The sequence below is a fragment of the Ictidomys tridecemlineatus genome, chromosome 11, assembly GCF_052094955.1.
Source record: "Ictidomys tridecemlineatus isolate mIctTri1 chromosome 11, mIctTri1.hap1, whole genome shotgun sequence".
In the NCBI taxonomy this organism is placed as follows: domain Eukaryota; kingdom Metazoa; phylum Chordata; class Mammalia; order Rodentia; family Sciuridae; genus Ictidomys; species Ictidomys tridecemlineatus.
Genome location: NC_135487.1, coordinates 16,882,451 through 16,902,160, shown reverse-complemented (window position 1 = coordinate 16,902,160; position 19,710 = coordinate 16,882,451).

Genomic DNA, 19,710 nt, shown 5'->3' with positions numbered 1-19,710 from the left:
TATGTGAAGAAAATTATAAAATCTAATTGAAGCCAGGCACGGTGGCGCATACCTGTAATCCCAGCGGCTCGGGAGGCTGAGGCAGGAGGATGGCAAGTTTAAAGCCAGCAAAAGCAAGGCACTAAGCAACTCACTGAGACCCTGAGCCTAAACAAAATGCAAAATAGGGCTGGGGGCGTGGTTCAGTGGTTGAGTGCCGCTGAGTTCAATCCCCAGTACCCAAGGAAAAAAAATAACAATCTAGTTGAAGAATAAACAGGAGACTTCTGCTTCTAACCCAAATGGAGAAACAGATTTCCTTTCCTGCAACAACAAAAGATAGCTTACGTGAAACAAAGAGTTTTCAAAATGCCGGAAATGAGACAGAAGGACAGTGATTCCTAGGAGAGCCACAGCTTCTTTTGTTTGGAGAGCTTCCAGGCTGTGGCACACAGAAGCCAGTGGAGTCCCTTAGTTGAGATAGAGCTAGAAAGTCTAGGAAGACCAGGGTGGTGAGAGCTAAGGGCAGGCCAGCTGCACAGGGGGGCAACACAGAGAACGCACAGGAGGCCCCTACGTGTAGGTAGAGTGTGGGTCTGCTGTGTATAAAAGGAGTTTCCTCTCCTGAGACAGAACCACCTGAAAGGATCAGAGGGATTAGAACTTGGCATTTGTGAGGGGCCAGGAATAGTGTTTTTTCCATCCGGCGAAATAGAAAATCTCATATTCAATGGGTGTGTGAGGCCAATTCCATTACTGTAACAAGATACCTGAGACAATCAGCTTATGAAGAGGAGAGGTTTATTGTGGTCCACAGTTTGGAGGTTTCAGTACATGGTTGTGGACCCATTGCTTTTGGGCTCATGGTGGCTGGACAGTGCAGGAGAGGAAGAGGAAGACACCAGGGTTCCACAAACTTCTTCTAGGGCACATCCCCCATGACCTAGGGTCCTTCTAGGTCCTACCTCTTGGTGGTTCCACCCAGTCCCACCAGGGGCAGCAGACAGGCCTTTCACCCGCGGGCTTAGGGGGGACACATATCCGATCCGCAGCAACGTGGCATTGAGTGACTAGTGAGAGGTTCCTGCCTCAGTCTGGAGAATAATGAACCCGGTGAACTCTGCTTGGGTCTTGCAAAAGACAAATCTTAGCAGACAACACGGGGAGGAATCAAACCGTCCCCATGCAAGTCAGTGCACTCCAGAACCAGGATCAGATGACCCTGAGAAACCCAGAGACGGTCAGTATGTGATAGCACGAGATCCTCCACGCTCAAACGGGAAAGAGGAAGCGTAAATCACCCTTCAATCTAATCTAACCAGAACTGACACAGGCGTTAGAACCCATGGACAGGAATCCAAAATTACGACTGTACCCGACGAGGTCGAGGGGTGGAGGACTCGGGCACAGTGGGTCACGCCTGCAATCCCAGTGACGTGGGAGGACCAGGCAGGAGGATCACAGATTGAAGGCCAGCCTCAGCAACTTAACAAGGTCCCAAGTAACTTAGCAAGACCCTGTTGTCAAAGTAAAAAAAAAAAAAAATAGAGTCGGGGATGAAGTCAAAATGCCTCTTAGTTCAATCCCCAGTTTAAAAAAAAAAATATATATATATATACATAAAAGACCCACATTGAGCTTCTAGATGAGGCAGCCCCAGCGTGTGAGATGGAAAACCCACTGCCCGCTGGACGGACCCAAGCAGGTGACACACACGCCACAGGGCAAGGCTGGTGGGAGGGCGAGGCCGTGGAGACACAGAGACAGGAACCACCCAAAACTAAACAGGAGGCAGAACGGAAACCCAGTCGGGGCGGCGGGGCTCCACACAGACGTGGGGCTCCGCTCTTTCTTGGCTTGACCTTGGCGTCTCTGTGGAGGGACAGTCCACGGCGTCTGGCCAGGAGGAAGGGCCTCTGTCCCCCAGCTGTGGAGCTGGCCGGGGAGCCCAGAGGCCGGGGCTTCCGTTGCCTGGGGAGGGGCTGGCACCACACCCCAGAGTGGCCACAGGCCCAGCTGCAAGTCAAGGTCAAGGTGCTGGCCCGAGGGTCGGCGAGGCCTCCCTGTCCATCCAGAAGGTGGCTGCCTCCTCTCCGTGTCCCGTGTCCTCGTGTGGCCTTTCTCAGTGCTTTTACACCCCTGGTGACTCTTGGTCCTCCTGTAAGGACACGGGCTCTGCTGGTCAGCGCCACACCCATGACCTCCCTCACCCTCTCTGAGCCTCCACCCTACGGGAAGGCTCTGTTTCCTGGTGCGGTCACCTGGGGGGTTAAGGTGGCACAGGACTTTGAGGAGGACACAGGTCAGTCCCCACCATCACTCAGCCGCTCGGTGCCTCAGTTTCCCCAGAGCGTCCGGTGCTTAGACCCGTGCCTGGCCATCATGGGCACGGGGAGAATTACCACTGGTCAGATGTCCATATCAGCCCTACGAACTCTTCCTATCCTGGGCCTGCGTCCTCGTCCTCCTCCCCTCCAGACCAAGGTCACACCAAACTGAATCTCCCCAGGCCACTTTGACTTTCTATTTTGAGACAGGGTCTCCCTAAGTCGCCAAAGACCTAAGTTGCTGAGGCTGGCCTTGAACTTGAGATCCTCCTGCCTCAGCCTCCCGAGTCCTGGGATCACAGGTGTGCACCACTGTGCCCAGGAAAGGTCTGGATCTCTAGGTTGGGAGCGGACCATTGAGCACAGATGCAGAAATACTCAGCAATCTCAGAAATGCCCCCTAGAATGTATGGGAGATGTTCATTCTACACATTGAAATGTAAAAGAACCACATTTTAAGAAGAATCCTGCCTTGGCACTTCTTCTTTTTGATATAATAAAAGCCCTCAAATAAGACCAGCCTGTCCTCACCTGCTGTTGAGAGCTGGTGTGCCCAGGGAGGGCTGGAAAGGAACAGGGTGGGAGGGCAACCAGGAGCCGTTGACAGAGGCCAGGGCATGTCTTCAGCGCCCCCTTGTGTCATCCCAGGAGCGTGATTTCAAAATCAGTCTTCTCACAAGCCAGAGGCTTTGTTATGGAGACATCATCATCATCATCATCATCATCATCATCATCATAATGATTTTTCTTAGTTGTATTATGAATCCACGGTTATTGTAGAAATCACATCCTCCGATTTGGTGGTGGTAAGGGGTGGGAAGTGCGGAATCTTTTTGTGTGTGGTCTTGGGGATGGAAACCAGAGGCGCTCAATCCCTGAGCCACCTCCCTAGTCCCTTTTAATTTTTATTTCAAGACAGGGTCTTGCTAAGTGGCCCATGCTGGCCTCAAACCTGCCATCCTCCTGCCTCAGCCTCCTCCTAAGTTGCTGGGATCACAGGCGGGAGCCACGGAGCCCGGCACCGGGCCACATATTCTCACAGTTCTGCCATCTTCTGCGGGTGGGTGGCTGCTGGTACCGCACGGTGGCTCATGACTGCACAGAAGAAATTAGTTTCCCTTACTCTACGTAATTAAGAGAAGAAAAAAAAGTATTAAAATAAAACATTTAGAATTTAAGCTTTTCACTAATTCTGGATATGCTTTTGCTCAACCTGGACTGGTTCTTTCTTCTGCCAGATGGACCAGGAATACAGAACGCGGGGGCCCCTTTCCCTGGTGATGGACGCAGGTGTTCTACCACAGTGGCCTAGGGCTTAGTCAGGGATTTTTTTTTTTTTTTTGCAATGCAAAAATTTACACTAAGTTAAACTATAAAGTAAGATTAAACTGATGTCTGTACCTTTTTTAAAAGAAGATATTTGGCCAATGAACCATGAGAAGATGCTCAACAGCATTAGCCCTTTGGGAAATGCAGAGTAAAACTATGAGATTCTGGCTGTAATAAAAAAGATGGAGGCTCAGGGTAGAGAGGGTGTGGAGAACCGGGACTGCCAGCCAGGAACGTGGAAGGTGTGGCAGCCTGGCCACTCCTAAGAGGTTACACATAGAGTGACCATGTGACCCGACAATTCTACTCCCAGAAAAACACTCCCCCCCCCCCCCAGTGCTGGGGATTGAACCCAGGGCCTCATGCACACTAGGCAAGTGCGCTACCACTCGGCTGCACCCCCCACCCAGATTCTATTCCTCCATGTGCACCCAAGAAAACTGAAGATGTGATTTCATTAAAAACTAGAAAGTGAGGGTTCATGGCAACACAATGTATCACACCAAAAAGTGTAAGATGCCCATTGTCGGTCGATGAACGGATAAATAAAATGTGGTATATCCATTCTGTGGAATATTATTCAGCCATAAAAAGGAATGCAGCTATGACATGGATGAACATGGAAACCATTTTGCTAAGTGAGAGAATTCAGGCACAGAAGACCACACATACTGCATGATTCCATGGATAGGAAATGTCCAGAACAGGTAAAACCAGACAGACAGACAGTAGATTAGAGGTTGCCAGGGGCTGGGTGAGGTGGGTGAGGGAGGGTGGGGCCTGACTGTGAGGGGGCATGGAGTTTCCTTTTGGGGTGATGAAAACACTCTAGAATTATGCTGTGATGACAGTTGCACAACCCCGTGAACACTAAAAACCACTGAACCGCGTGCTTTAGAAGTTTCGATTTCATGGTCAGTGAATTATATCTCAACAGAGCTGCTGTGGTTTCTGTTTGTAACTAAAACACAAAAAGACTTCCGTGGGGTGTGGAAGGTCTGTTTGGTGTGCAGGCTGTGTGGCCTTCCAGAAACCCCCAGCCAGAGAGGCTGAGGCAGGAGGGTTGCAAGTTCAGAGCCGGCCTCAGCAACTGGGTGAGGCCCTAAGCTACCTAGAGAGACCGGGTCTCAAAATAAGAAAAAGAGCTGGGGTGTGGCCAGTGGTTAAGCGCCTCTGGGTTCAATCTTTAGTAACAAAACAGACACCCCAGGCTGGTGTGAGTTCCAGGAGGCCCCTGGACAAAGCAAAGCAGATAAAACGAATTCCCCCTAGACACAGGCCATTAACCCCCCGGGGGAACAGTGATCACCTCCATCCTCCCCTGGCAAGCCACTGGGAGCACCCATTCCAAGGCAGAAAGCGTTAGAGACCTGGTTCTGTCTGTGAAACCCGCCCCTTGTCTTCAGGGACATTGGACCAGGCAGAAGCAAACAGGAGATGAGCACAATAAACAACCCAATTACAGACCTTGGCAGGAGCTTCTAGATACTGGACAAAACAAAAAAGTGGACCAAGAATGAGGCACTGCAGGTTTGTGGGGAGGGTATGGCTTTATGGCTTTAAATAAAGTGGTCAGGGTGGGCATCTCCCAGAGGGGGGCATCTCTGGGAGGGGGGCATCCCTGGGGCCGGGAGCTGGCTGTATCAGTTAGCTCCCTGTCACTATAACAAACAGGACGCGGGCTGCCTGGGAAGCCAAGAGGGGTTCACTTTGGCTCTGGGTTCTGGAAGCTGAGTCCGAGGCTGGGCAGCTCCGTGGGCTGGGGCTTCGGGGAGGGCAGCGCAACATGGAGAACGTGCGTTGGAGCAAGTGCTCAAGTCTGGAGCCGAGGAGAAGGAAGGAGGGAGGGAGGAGACACACTGGGTCCCACAGCCCCCCAGGACACGCCTCCCATGGCCCAGGGGCCTCCTCCAAGGCTCTGCTTCCTGAAGGCCCACAGTCCCCCCCAGAGCACCGCCCCAGGGACACTGCCCATAGTCCCACCAGGACAGCATTGGGGAGCATGGGGGGGGGGCAGCCAGAGCCCAGAGGTGGAGCCGGCGGGAGGCCAGGGGCCGAGCCGCGGAGGAGCAGGGAGCTCAGCGTCTTGAACCTGAGCCTCGAGGAGATGCAGCTCCCGTCCAGGAGTTGATTCCAGTGAAGCTGCTTCCCACACGGGCAGCTCTGCCCTGCCCCGTCCAGGGAGGGGGCCACAGTGCCATGACAGGTATGAGCAAGGACCAGGACCTTCTGCCATTGGTGGTGGTGGCCAATTTAAATAAAAAGAGAGAGGAGCAGGGGTGGCTGTGGCATTTACAAAGTTTTTTTTTTTTTTTTTTTTTTTTTAAGAAAGTCACAGCCACTGGCGATGGCTTTGACTGTGACCCACAGGATCCCCGGCTGCAGCGGGAACAGAGAGAGATTGCTTTTTTTTTTTTTTTTCCTGTTTCTTTTTTTAAATAGAAAAGTGTGCAGGTGGCTGACTCAGTGACCATCAGGGACTGTTTCTCGTTGGGCATCCTGAGTGGACTGACCTTTGTCTTTGTGCTGGTACCCTGTGGTCACCAGGTGGTGCCAGCACCAGGTACAGTGTCCCCACACCAGAGTCCATGGAACAGGAGGGGGAAGGGCAGGGACACCTCTCCTCTGAGGCTCCATTGATTCTGGAAGGTGTCCTGGTGTCCCAAGGCCTGGCACCGTGTCACGGGCAGGATCTGCTCATGAAGGCAGGGGGTGGGGTCCAGCTTGGGTCAACCCACGTCCTGGGGCCCGCCAGCACTAGGGGCACCGATAGCACAGGCGCGGTTCAAACCTCGACTTGAGTCACCGTGAACCATGGGCCAAAGCTAGTCCCACGGCCCAGCCCAAAGTCCAGGGGCCAGGACTCCATGTGAGTCCTCCATGAAGTATGCTCCGGGTTCAGGGGGAGGGGATTGTAATTCCAGTCACCCTCCAGGGAACTGAAGGTCACATGAGCCACTCTTGCCTAGACCACATTCTTGGTGGCCATGGATGGCGGAGGACAAGCACAGCCCAGGACTTGGGTGTGGCAGTGAAAGCAGGGACTCCAGAGTGGGTCTTCTCGGATGGCTTTATGTCCCCAGCCTCAGACGTGTCACCGGTGAAAGAAGGAGCTGGGCGGTGGCACCTCACAGCCACGCAGCAGGGTGCCACGGCCCGTTAGCTCAGTCCCTGAGAGCTGGGACACTGGAGCCATTAAGGAAGGAGGGAGAGGGGACAGGGAGATGGGAGGAGGCCACCTGCCTGCCTGCCTGCCTGCGGGTCCCCTCTGGGCCCCAGGCTCCCGACCTTCATTCCTTGCAAACAGCCCTCCCTCCAGCAAAGGCACCGCGACCCGCTGTTTCACCAGCAGCCACCGAATCCACGTCCAGTAGCTCTGACCACGGAGGTCGGCCTTAATGGTGGCCTCGGACTCTGAGACCTGGAGCTGATCCACTTTCTCCAGCCCCGTCAGGACGCCATCAGCCACTAAAGAATGTCACTTCACGACCTGTCAGGCAGGAAGGACCCAGACCGTCTCTGGTCCCCGTGCGGGGGCTCCAGAGCCCTCAGGGGTCACCGGGGTGTTCATTCCAGAGAGTCCTCAATCAGACAGACGCGAGGTCACACCAGCGTGGCCGCGGCACGTGTGGAAGGCAGGGGTCTGGGAAGATCTGAGTCAGAAAATGAGCCGTCAGCTGCCTCCCATCTGGAGATCAAATAGAAACCGCTGGCACCAAAAACCCTTCTGGTCCCTGTCATTTCCGTTCTCCTGGTACATCCTCGTAGCAGGGTCCTCATACGGTTCTCCACGCGGACAGAGATCCAGCTGCCCGCCAAGCGTGGAATGCGAGTCATCTGCCACCGGGGACCACGGTCCCTTTTATTTCGTCAGGTCCCCCGGGATGGGTAGGTGGGAGTGGGCGATGGCGCTAGGGGCACGTCAGGGTGCATGGAGGCTGGGGCTGGGGCTCCGTGGCAGAGTGCTTGCCTGACCTGTGGGAGGCCCTGGGTTCCATCCTCAGCACCGCATAGAAATAAATGCATAAAAGAAAGGTCCGTCAACAACTAAAATAAAAAATTTTTAAAAAGTGTACGCAAAATTTTTAAAAAGTGTGGAAATGCTGGGCAGTGGGATTTGGCGACAAATTTGGGTAAATATAAATAAGGCACAAGAAGTGAAATCCAGAGAGAGAGATCTCGGTTTCTAGAGGAGCCTTTTGCTTTCCCTGCCACGTGGCAAGTGTTTATAAGGCTGCCCATGAGCAGGGACCGCTGTCACTGCTAAGGTTCTGTGTGTGCCGAGATCAAAAGCTGTGGCTCGTTTCCACTGGTCTCCTGCTGGATTTCATCGGCCACACCAGGTCAGGGTGGTCCGCCAAAGCGGGTTGGAGGGCCGGGGCGTGGATTCGCTTTTCAGAAGAGGTATGTGCATCTGGCAGTGGGAGAGTGGCCAGAGAACAGAGCCAGCAGCAGTTCTATTCTATTTAGATATTTAAAGTGTTTTTCCCCGGGTGGAAAATAATCTGTTTCTCGTTTAGGTTGATTTAAAAATCACTGCCATGTTATTGTAAATAATGTGACACCTCATTTCTTTAAAGAAGCTTGGAGTATGGTTATGGAATCCCAAGTACACAAATGACAAATTGGCTTTGTGAACTTGATTCTTCTCTGTGACAAAGGATGTGTCATTTTTGTACGCTTTTGGAATTGAGGGGATTGTAGACGTAGGGCAGTACCAGGGACTGCCCACTAGGTGGCAGTACACCTTTAGATTTTTTTTTTTTTTAAACGTGCAGCCCAGGGGTTCTCAAAGGGTGGTCCCGGGGCTGCAGCTTCAGCACCATCTGGGGGGATTTGTTAGAAATGGGAACTCTGTGGCTCCACTCCATAACCCCTGATTCAGAATCCCTGTATTAACAAGGTCTCTGGGAGATTCTGCTGCACTCTCAGGCTTGCGGGATCCTGATCCCGTCAAAGCGAGAGGACTTTCCACAATCTGCCAGCATTGTAGGTGGCCCCGTGTGGTGGGCACGTGCGGTGACAGAGAGACATCAGAAGACACCGCGTCTCAGGTAGCTTTTACTCCGGAATGTCCCCAGTGTCTAACGTGTCCCTCATTAATCATGTCTGGGGGTAGAGTAGGGAAAGCCCTGGCCAGAACAGCAGTGAGCCTCCAGATGCAGGAGATTCACCGTGATGGTGCACAGAGTCCCGAGAGCTAACAGACTCTCGGCCCAAATCCGACTCATCAATGTGTTTGTAAATAAAGTTTTACTGATACACGGCCACACTCATCCCATGCTCCCTGGCTTTCATGATACAGCGGCAGAGTCTAGAGGTTCCACCGAGACGGTGTGGCCTATTAAACCTCAGATAGTTCCTGTCTGGTCCTTTGCAGAAGAAGGTGTGGCCATAGATGAAGGGATTATCTAGCAAGGCCCAGATTGAGCACCAGGCCCAGGACACCCGAGGGACCCAGGTGAGAGACCCAGAGTAGGGAAATGGCCAAGAGATTCTGGGGAGAGGGAAGGGAAAGGGAGGGGTATGGGGAGGGTCTTGGCCTGCTGGGGCAGGGGGATGGTTTGCAACCATGATTTAAGATGCCAGTGTCAGGGCTGGGGATGTGGCTCAAGCGGTAGTGCACTCGCCTGGCATGCCTGCAGCCCGGGTTCAATCCTCAGCACCACATACCAACAAAGATGTTGTGTCCGCTGACAACTAAAAAATAAATATTAAAAAAATTCAAAAAAAAAAGAGATGCCAATGTCCATAAATGCAAATAAGCACCAGCAGCTCTACTGACTAGAGTCACCTTTATGCATTTGTCATTTACTCATCTGCCAACCCCAACTCTTTACCTATAATGAACCAAGACTGTGCTTGTTGGGGTTTTAATGTACATTGGCTTAAAATTTTGAGCACTTGCTTTCAGAAGACTGGAAGTGGGGTGCAGAGGAAAAGTGCAGAGGGTCAAGCCTGTGATCCCAGCGACTGTGGAGGCTGAGGCAGGAGGAGCTCAAGTTCAAGGTCAGCCTGGGCAACTTGGTAAGAACCTACGTCAGAAAAAAACAAAAAGGGCTGAAGATGTAGCTCAGTGGTAAAGCACCCCTGGGTTGGATCCGTAGCACCACCAAAAAAAGAAAAGAAAAAAGAAAAACGTGCAGACAACGAGACGACATTTGCTAGTAAAACAGAAGAGGCTCCATTCTAAATGTTGTTTCCACTTGTTTCCACCCTTAGCATGAGCGTCTGTGCTGGAATTTCTTGAGCAACATTTTCCACCTATTCTGAGTCTCTTTTGTCCCGGGCAGTTTTCAGATATTGCACCTGTCGAGTTTCCACCACGTCCCGGACAAACACCAGTCAATACTTCCACCAACGCAAGGGGGAAACGGTTCCGGGGCGCAGGTCGACCAGTTGGACCTTGGGCTTGGACCCCCCGCCCCCCCAGTGAAGCCTGGGGCTGGTTAGAGCGCCCCCTCCTGCTGGTCTTCCTGGTGCTATTCTGGGTGCTCTTTTTATAGCCTGGCAGCGGGGCCTCGCAGACGGACTTAAGTAGTTATGTTATTATCCTTCCTCGTAGGACCCTGATTAATTAATCATACAGAAATGGTTCCCCATTTAGTCCATTAGGTTAAATTGAGGGGTTTCGCCAGAAGTGCCAGAAGCCGTGCTCAGGCTGTGGCGGTCCCCGGACTGTGAGCTCTGAGGAGCACCTGGGAGACGCGAGGCCAAGGGACCAAGGTGCAAGGGCTCTTTACCTGTTGAACTGGAAGGGTCCCGAGAGCCAGCTGCCTGGGTGACGGTGACGCGGAAGCTGGCACGTCTGCGGTGGCAGAGGTGTCCACGGGACGGGCAGGTCCGTGGGGCCTGGGGCCACACACGGGACAGTGGTGGGAATGAGCAACAATTCTGACAGCGGAAGGGACACAACTGGGGGAGATGGGAAAGGGGGATCCAGGGAGAGGCTCTAGCTCTGCCCACCCCTCGCCCTGCACAGAGTTGCTCAGGAGGAGCCCAGGTGCACACGGAGCCCTGAGGGAGGGGACCCTGGGGGTCCCTGTGCCCTCCAGACAAGAAGCACAGCCTGGAGGTGTGTGTTCCGGGCCACGTGGTGCCTCTGGGGGCAGAGGGCTGGGGTGGGAAGGTCAGGCCTCCCCTGGTTTCTGCTGGGGTTCTCCCTGGGTCCCGGGGCTGCCATGTGCTCTCCCTGTGCCTGGCCACTTGGGATTTCCCCTCTAAGAGGCTTGACTGCGACAGGCCCCCCCAGACGGCCAGCCTCTGCCAGCCTCGCTGGGCCCTGAAGTGCCCCCTGGCCCGCGGTGTCCTGTGTGCCTGCTGCCCTTGGCCCCGCCCTGGAGACTGGAGCCCTGGAGAGCAGGCCCGGGTCCTCGGCCTGGGGCTGCAGCTGGGCCCTGCGCCTGCTGCCTGCCAGGTGGAGGGGGAAGGAAGTTGTGCCCAACAGCTGCAGAAACCAGGCTCCGTCAGAAGGGCTCAGCCCACAGAGGCAAATTGCTTTCGAAAGAAACAATCTGCGGAGGCCTCGTGGTGATGGGAGGGGGGCCCTGCCGGCTTCGCTCTGGATTTGGCGAAATGTCTCAAGCTATTTTCCCAAAGCCCTGGATTGGGCCAAACGGGACGCGGTCTTGGCCAGAGGCTTTCTTTGCCTTCACTTTTAAGCGCAAGCTGGCTTCCAAGCTCCTTGGCTGCTTTGGGTCCATCTGCTCCCGAGGTCCCAGGCGGCTGGGTTGTTTAGATGAGCAGGTTTCAGGAGCCAGAGGCTGAAGCAGGAGCAACGGGCCCTTCCCACAGGCCACTGCCCAGGGTCTGTGCAGAGGGGAAACTCGAGGCTGAGGTCTGGGATCCCAGCCCTGGTCCCCCGGAGCCTCCTCATTTTGTTCTTCTCTTGGATTCTAGAAATGCTCCAGATCCCAAAGCCACAGACTCCCGGAGGCCAATAATGCGGTGGGCAGAGAGCCTGGGCTTCAAGGTCGATCGGGGTCTCTCCTGGCCCCAGCTCCCCCATCTCGCTGTGGGAGGGTCTCGCTGTGGAGCCGACCCAGAGCTCCCAGCTCTGTAATGAGGTCCAGAGCCCCGGCCGTCAGCTCTGCTGAGGAGGCAGAAATGGGATCTCAGAGGCTCTGGCTCCTGGTCTCCAGCTGCCCCTGGACACGCCAGGGCTCCGGATCCCCGCTGGAAGGGCAGACAGGGCGCCCTCGGCTGGTCGGCACCCCGCGGCGGTGGCTCCCTGTCAGAGCTGGGATCGTCACAGAGGGGCTGCTCCTGCACAATCAGGGGCTCCAGACGCCCAGGGCCGCCTCTCCAACGCGTCCAGACTCTATTTCGGCCTCATATTGGAAAAATGTGCAACGATCCCTTCTGAGCCAATTCCACTGGGGCCCTGGTGACAAACCACTCTGGCCGTGTCTCGTGGTTTTCCGTGTCATCAGAGCCCTTTGACGGAATTATGGCTGCTGCTCGGGGCCCTGGCTGTCTCCCTGCCCCCGTCTCCCTGGATGTGGAAGGAGCTGGAACCGAGCTGGAATGTGGCTTGCTGCCCTCGGCCTTGGTGCCCACACGCCACCCAGCCCTGGCAACGGGGGCAGGGAGCCTGGGCAGAGCCGGGCGTGAGCGGGTGGGTTCCACATTCCTTACTTAATTAAAGGACGTTCACAGCCCCCCAGGCCAGGGGCTGCCGGAGCTTTCTTCCTGGGCCAAGGGGAGGGCCAGTGGGGGGGCCAAACGTTGTCACCTATTTTTTTTTTGAGGGGGGGAGACTGGGGATTCAGGTCAGGGGCATCAACCACTGAGCCCCGCCCCCAGCCCTATTTTATATTTTATTTAGAGACAGGGTCTCACTGAGGTGCTTAGCGCCTCGCCATTGCTGAGGCTGGCTTGGAACGCGCCATCCTCCTGCCTCAGCCTCCCGAGCTGCTGGGATGACAGGCGTGTGCCCTGCACCCGGCCAGTGTCGCCTTTTACCTCCGTTCTGTCTCTGCCTCGTCTCTCTCCGTGCCCCTCTGTCTGTCTTCTCTCGCGCACACACAGCCTGAGGCGAACCGGGAGCCCCAGCTTTGGGGGCGCCAGGATGACTTCTTGGTCAGGACTTAGAGTTTGGGCTAAGCCGGGTCCAGAGGGCGAGTCCCCGGTCTTCCCTTCAGTGGCCATTTTGTGGCTGGAGGCTGGGGTGCGGAGAGAGGGGGCTGGTGGCTGGCAGGGGCAGGGGTGATCCAGACCTCCCACGGTCCCAGGGGGCACTGGCCCTGCACGGCCTCCCCTGCCCGGCCTCACCGCCACCCAGGCCCGAGGACATCCCCTGATGAGCAGGAGCTTGGGAGACCATTGTTCTAAAGACAATAAAGGAGATTGGGAAATGGGCTGCGGTCACTCCCGGGCGCCCCAGTTAGTGAGAATTCGCGGTGTGTGTTCCCGTGGCCGAGGCCGATCTCCAGGGGACACGTCGGGGATCAGGAGAGGCTCAGGCACCCGAGGAGCAGATGAGCAGCAGCCCCTCCCCCGTCCTGTGCAGATTCCAGCTTCATGAGTGGTCACCGGGGGCCTCCACAGCCAGTGTCCATCGGCATGGCCATTAACGAGAGTGCAAACTGCCCACCGAGGACCCTCGACCTGTCACGGGCTGTCCCAGCTGCTTTATGGCTCTGTGCGCCGGGTCCCTGATGGCCCCACTGTCCCTCTCTTCTCTGCTTGCAGTGACCTGGACTTTGGAGCTTGTGGGTCCATGGGCTTCCCGGGGGCCGGCCGGTGTCTTGGAGGCTCGGGGGGGGGGGGCTTTTTGGACTGAGCCACAGGTTACAGGTGGCATTCAGCCGCAGGTGCTCCCGGGGGTGGCCGGAGCTCCATCAGCTCCAGGGCGGGGGTGAGGCTTCCGTGGGACGGTGGCTTCTTACCAGGCTCTGGCTGCCCGCTCCCCAGTCTTCCTGCCCTCGGCATGTCCAGTCGGGTCAGCACCTCAGCCTCGAGTCCTCAGCTGCCGGAGGGTCCCCTCCCTGGCGGCCTCTGCTCCCTCTTGGGTTGGCTTTGCCCACTTGGAACTACCCCTGGCTGCTGGTAGCAGCAGAGAGATGGATTCTCATGACCCCCCACGCGCAGAGCTGGGGGCCCTGCCTCTCTACCCAGATTCCACTTGCTCTGTACCGCCTTCCCCAGGCCCCGGGCTGGCCTCATCTGAGCCCTCCCAGTCCCTGTCCTGCTCGTGTCCGTTCATGTTCCGGGGCCGGGCTGTTCCCTTCAAACCCTTGCTCTGTCACTTTGACCAGCTGTGTGATTTTGGACACATTACTTAACCTCTCTGGGCCTACGTTGCTCCTCTGTTAAACAGGTTCTTAGAGCCAGCCTGCATCGTGGGTGGTGGGGAGAACCAAGGGACATGCCCCGGGTCTGAGGCTGGCCTCAGGAAACAGCTGATGGAGGATTCTAATAGGATTTTCACGGTCCCACTGACCCATCCCACACCGCCTGCCCGTCCTGTGGCCACCCAGCCCGCCTGGGTCTCACTCTGTGTGAGTCCAGCTCCTTCCTGGGAGCTCTGAGACAGGCAGCGCAGGTAGGCACAGGTACGACTTCAAGGTCCCATTGCCCACCTGTTGGCCCCCGGGTGTCCTGGGACTTGGGGCCACACGGGAAAAGCTTGGCCTCCTACTGTCAGGGTGGCCTGCAGGTGGCACCTGAGGGTCCCTGCTGCCTGTCCTTCTGGGGCACCTTGGAGTCCTCCCTGGGCCAGCCTGTGTGCCCCGTCCACCCCCCTCTGTCTCGGGGAGGGAGCTTCTCCTCCTGGAGGCTGGCCAGCTCTCTGTGGTGGCTTGGGGCCTTGCTGCCGGCCCCTGCCCTGGACGTTGACAGAAGCCAGTCTAAGGTGTGACGGGGCCCCCTACCCTCAGGCCTGTCCCACTCCTTCCCTTCTCCCTTCTCATTTCCGCTGTGGACCACGGAGGGGAAATATCGACTGCGAAAGGGCCACTCGTCAAGATAAAAATCACACAGCCTCAGAGAGGTGCCAGGGGACAGGGCCCGGGGCGTGGCCCAGGTAGAGACCCCAGACTGGCCTCTTGTGGCTGAGCTGCCGACACGCTCTCTGCCTCAGTTTGCTCAGCTGCCAAATGGGAATAACGACAGCTGCCCGTGTGTGTGAGTGTGTGTGTGTGTGTGTGTGTGTGTGTGTGTGTGTGTGTGCGTGCATGGTCTGGGGACTGAACCCGGGGCCGCTCTACCACTGAGCTACACCCCAGTCCGTTCAGTTTTATTGAACTTGCTAAGTTGCTGAGGCTGGCCTTGAACTGGCGATCCTCCTGCCTCAGCCTCTCCAGTAGCTGGGGTTCCAGGTGTGCGCCCAGGTGGGAATAACTGTCCCTGCACCCCAGGGCTGCTGGGGAGGAGGGGCACGTCCTTCCATCCCACGCCGGAGCCGTTCCTGGCCCGCGGTCAGCTCCCCATGTGTGTTCGCCAGTGGATCAGCCTCTGCTGGAGTTTGGGAGAACATTTGCGGCCCAGATGCAGAGCTCCAGGCTTGGCTGTTCTTCCCAGCGACCCAGGGACCTCCAGCACGTTTCACCCCACAAATCTTAACCGTCTCCCGCTGGGCTCACAGGTGGCCAGCAGCTCGGGCTGGGCTGGCTTGCCTCGCCCACCACGGTGGCCTTATTCATTCCGATGAAATGGGTTACTAGGTGACTGACTCATCCAGGGCTCTGGTGACATTTTTGGTGCTGGGGATGGAACCTGGGGCCCTGCACGTGCTCTGCCACTCAGCTGCACCCCAGCCTGGTCTAATCACCATCCCAGCCACCATTCAATTTCTACGTGAGCCCTGCAGGGGACATTCAGATTATAGCAATATGCCAAGGAAATGAAATTGGCCTGTTCAAGAGACTGGACTCTCTGGGCAGAACAAATTCATAGTAGCCAACATGAGAACCGACCTAAGCGTGCGGATGAACAGGTAAAAGAAAATGTGGTACGTGTGCACTTGGAATACTATACAGCCCCCCAAAAGAAGGAATCCTGTCATTTGTGACAGAATAGTTGGAACTGGAGACCGTTATAAGCCAGGCCCAGGAAGACAGGTGCTGCACGCTCTCCCCCATCTGAGGATCTAAGATAGTTGATCTCAAGGAACAGAGTAGCATGGGGCTGGAAAGGAGGAGGAGGGATGGAGAAAGGGAAGACGTGGGTCAAGGGGCACACAGTTCCCGTCAGACCGCAGGGGTGCGTTTTTAGAGGTGCATCGCGCTGCGCGTGACCACGGTTGGCAGCAGCGCACTGGTGTGCCTTTCAAAATTGAAAATGAATCCATTGTCTGGGCTCTGTCCCCTGTCAATGTCCCTTTGTCCCCTGCCAGGCCTGATGCATGGCAAGTGATTAAAAACGTCAACTCGGTGCTGTCCTCACAGGGCCATGTGTGAGTGACAGGAGATGAGGCTGGGACAGGGGAGAATGGGGGATGGCGCCCGGGCCTGGGGACCCTGACTGCCTGGGGAGGGGCGTGTGAGCCTGGGGCAGGGTGTGACTGGCACCGTGTGCCTGTGCAGAGTGGGGGGGGAGGGCTGTGCCCCCGGCCTGGCCAGAGCCAGCGAGGGCCCCCTCCCCAGCAGGGCTGTGAGCAGCTGAGACCCCCAGGTGGCACCAGGGGATCTGCAGGGCGTGTCCCCAGCCAAGGGTGGCACTGGGTGTCCCCCACCTTTGGGCTTTCATGGATCAAACCCAGTATCTTGTTCCACCTCGGGACAACTTGGGGTGACAACCTTCCTTTACCAGTCGAGGATGTTGAAACGTGGCCAGAAACAGACCCCCCACCGAGCGGCATGGAAAAAGGACGTTTTTAAAAAGGAAGTGGCATCTCTCCCGCTAAAGGCCATTATTGCCAAGAAAGGGCGGTTGGCAACCTCACTAGGGTCTTCTACTTTTTGCCTCAGGCCAGTGAAAATGTCCCCGGGAGCGCGGAGCAACGTGCTGGGACCAGAGCTGGGAATCACCAAGGTGACAGCCCAGGATGCAGGGACAGACAGCCCTGAGCTCTCCTCCTTCCTGGCCTCCTGCTTCCGGGTTGTGCAAGTGGAGGGGAACCCGGTGCAGTACCCGAAACCGCCACAGGAGGGGACTCGTGGGCCGGAGTGTGCCTCCGCGTAGGTCCTGGGGCCACGGCTTGGTGACTAGCTGTGTTGCTTGGAGAAGTTACTCAACCTCTCTGGGTTTTCAGTTTTCACTCGCATACAGACGGTACCCTCTTCCAGGGTTGTTAAATTACATGGATGAACACGGGGGGCCTTGGGAGCAGTCCCCGGCGACACACAGAATTGGATCTGTGTTAGTGATTGTCATGACGATTATTAAGAAGATGGCTTCCGCTTTTCTGGAGAACTTCCAAGAGCCAATGAGTCACACTTTGTGTGGCTTGGAAGGGCAGAGCAAGGACCCCACGAACACTTGCAGTGAGCCAGGGCCCCCCACCCCAGACCTAGGGCTCAGAGGCGGCTCCGGTTCCTCCCTGAGGTGCCCAGGGAGGAGGTGACCAGTTCCTTTTCAGTGCAAAGCCAGGGCCCCCACCTTCACCCCACGCGGAGCCCCAACTCCATCAGGGCCTGAAGGTGGCTTCTGTCACCCTCCTCTGACACCCAGCTCTGGTCGCCACTGCCAACCCCAGGCCGCCGGGACACTTGGGGACTTGGCTGGCCACCCCCTCCCATCTCCGCCCCGTGTGCGCTGGAGCAGGCCAGCTCGGCTGTTTCCAATTGTTAAATCTTGGGGAATTTTATGAGCCATCGTCATTAACAATCAAATTACAGGAGCTCACAATTAGATTAGGTGGAAGAAGACAATGGCTATTCAGAACTCCCACTTCCTAATTATTTCCCTCCAAGTTGCTGTTACTTATGCTCTGGGGGGTACTGGCGGTGACTGTGTCTGTGTGGGGGGGACTCTGGCTAGTGACTCCACACCAGGAGCTCAGATTGGCGGCGGTGGAAGCGTTGACACCACAGAGATTGGCAGAGCCGGGTCGGGCTCCTCTCCCAGCTCCACCAAGCCTCCGCCTGGGGGGGGGGCGGATTTGGGGAGCCTCCCTGGCAGGGAGCCTGGTGAGGTTCCAGAGGAGCCCTGCGACCCACGGCCTCCAGCACCGGGAATGGAGCCCAGGGTGTCCCTAAGCATCAGCTGATTTCATTTCTGGGTCCTGGATCCATGAATTGTATTAAAGCCATTTTACCCTCTTTGCCTCATTGTTAGGAAACACGGTGGGATTCCCATTCTGCACCCTAACCTCTTATGTAGCTCCCCGTTTTCCGGCTGGGCCTTCCTCTTTGTCTTGTCCCCCTGTCCTATTTACAATTGGAAAACTGCCCTGTTCACATGTCAGTAGGGATGCATAACAATTTGTTTTTTCCTTTGCCTGTTTATGGACATTTGAGTTATTTCCAGGTTTGGGCTATTATGAATAAAACTGCTATAAATATTTAGTTTAGTCTTGACATATATGTATTTTTTCTTTTGGTAAATACCTAGGAGAGGAATGACTGGGTGGCATATCAGAAGAGTTTTAAATTTTAAGAAACTGCCAATTTCAGTATATTTTATTTGTTTACTGTGCTGTGTGACCCTGGAGAAATGATGTAAGCTCTCTGGGCCTCACCCTTGTCATAGAACTGGGCGATGCAGCTCTCATCAAACTCTACCCGGGTAGAACTGTGACAGGACAGCCAGGGCACGGTTCTCTGGAAGAGGGGAGACCCCCAGAGCGCAGGCCTACACCCGCGGGCACTTATTTAAGGCGGGGAGCCCTCCTGTGATAAGTAATCGGGTTCCATTCCCCCAAGTCAGCGGGGCACCCTGACCTTCGGAATCAAAGGCTCCAGGCAACATCAAAACTCCGCCCCCCGCCCCCCCCCGCCCCCCAGCCCCCTCCACGTCCGAACAGCTCAGCGGCGCGGTCCTGGGCGAGGGCTGGGGCGGGCTTCCTGGCGGGGCCACGGGGGTGTCCGGCTTCACTGGGGGCTGGCTGCCCTGGACGTTTCTGGAAGAGGTGGGGGCTATCAGTGAGGGTGTGCGGGGGACCGTGAGGGTCCCCCTGTCGCCGTGGGGAGGGGGTGTGGCCAGCGATGGGGTCGGGACCTCAGGCGGCAGGCGGATCAGGGGACCCCGGAGGGACTGGCCTTGCTGGTGCCCAGCACCCACGGGGGGGGGGGGCGGGTGCCGCAGCCTCCGGTCCCCAGTGCGTGGCAGAGGGGACCTTCCGCGGGGTCGGTCCCCTCTGCCTGCCTCCAGGGCGCAGCGGTTCCCGCGGGTCCTGGGCGGGGCGCAGGGGCAGCGGAGGGCGCTGCGGGCGCGGAGGAGGGAGGCGGAAAGGAAAAGATGGTGTCAGCAAAGCGCGGGGCCCAGGCTTTCCTGTTCCTGGAGAGGTCCAGTCGGGTGTGCAGAGCTCACTGTGGGTCAGGGCGGCTGCTGGGGACAGGCTGGGGAGGCCGGGCCCGCCACCACCTCCTGGCACCAGGTCAGGGCCTGCAGGCCAACGGGGCTGGCCAGTGAGGGTCAGCCCGGCCGCCCGTAGAGCGCGGTCCAGCCCTGGGGCTGCTTTGACTTGCCCTCACACCAGGCCCGAGTTCAAGTCCCAGGTCCTAGCTGCAGGCAGAAAGGCTGGGACTTCTCCTGCCAGGTGGAGTGGGCGAGGCTGGTGAGACCTGGGGGTGCCCGGGAGGAGAGGCAGGGAGGTCGAGGCCCGGGAGGTCTGCAGCAGGACCCGGTTGGCAGCCAGAGGCGCTCTGGGAGGTGCTGGGATGCGGCTGGACAGCTGGGCTGGGGCGGGAGGGGCCTTTGAACTGTCCCCTGGAAGGGCTTTTCTTTAAAAACGGGCAAAGCTGGAAACCTCCCCTGGGTTCCCGATTGGAACCCCGCCCACCCCCTCCCCTGGGGCGCTGCCCTCCCCTAGGATCTCAGGGAGGCTGAGGTCTGAACCCTCTGGGTTTCCTTAGAGGTGGAGGTGCTCCTGGCCTGGCCTGCTGCACAGTCTCAGCAGAAACTCCTTCATCCCCCGCCTGCCGGGTGCATGGGGGCTCCAGGCAGGTGGACCCGAGGGCCAACCCGCCCC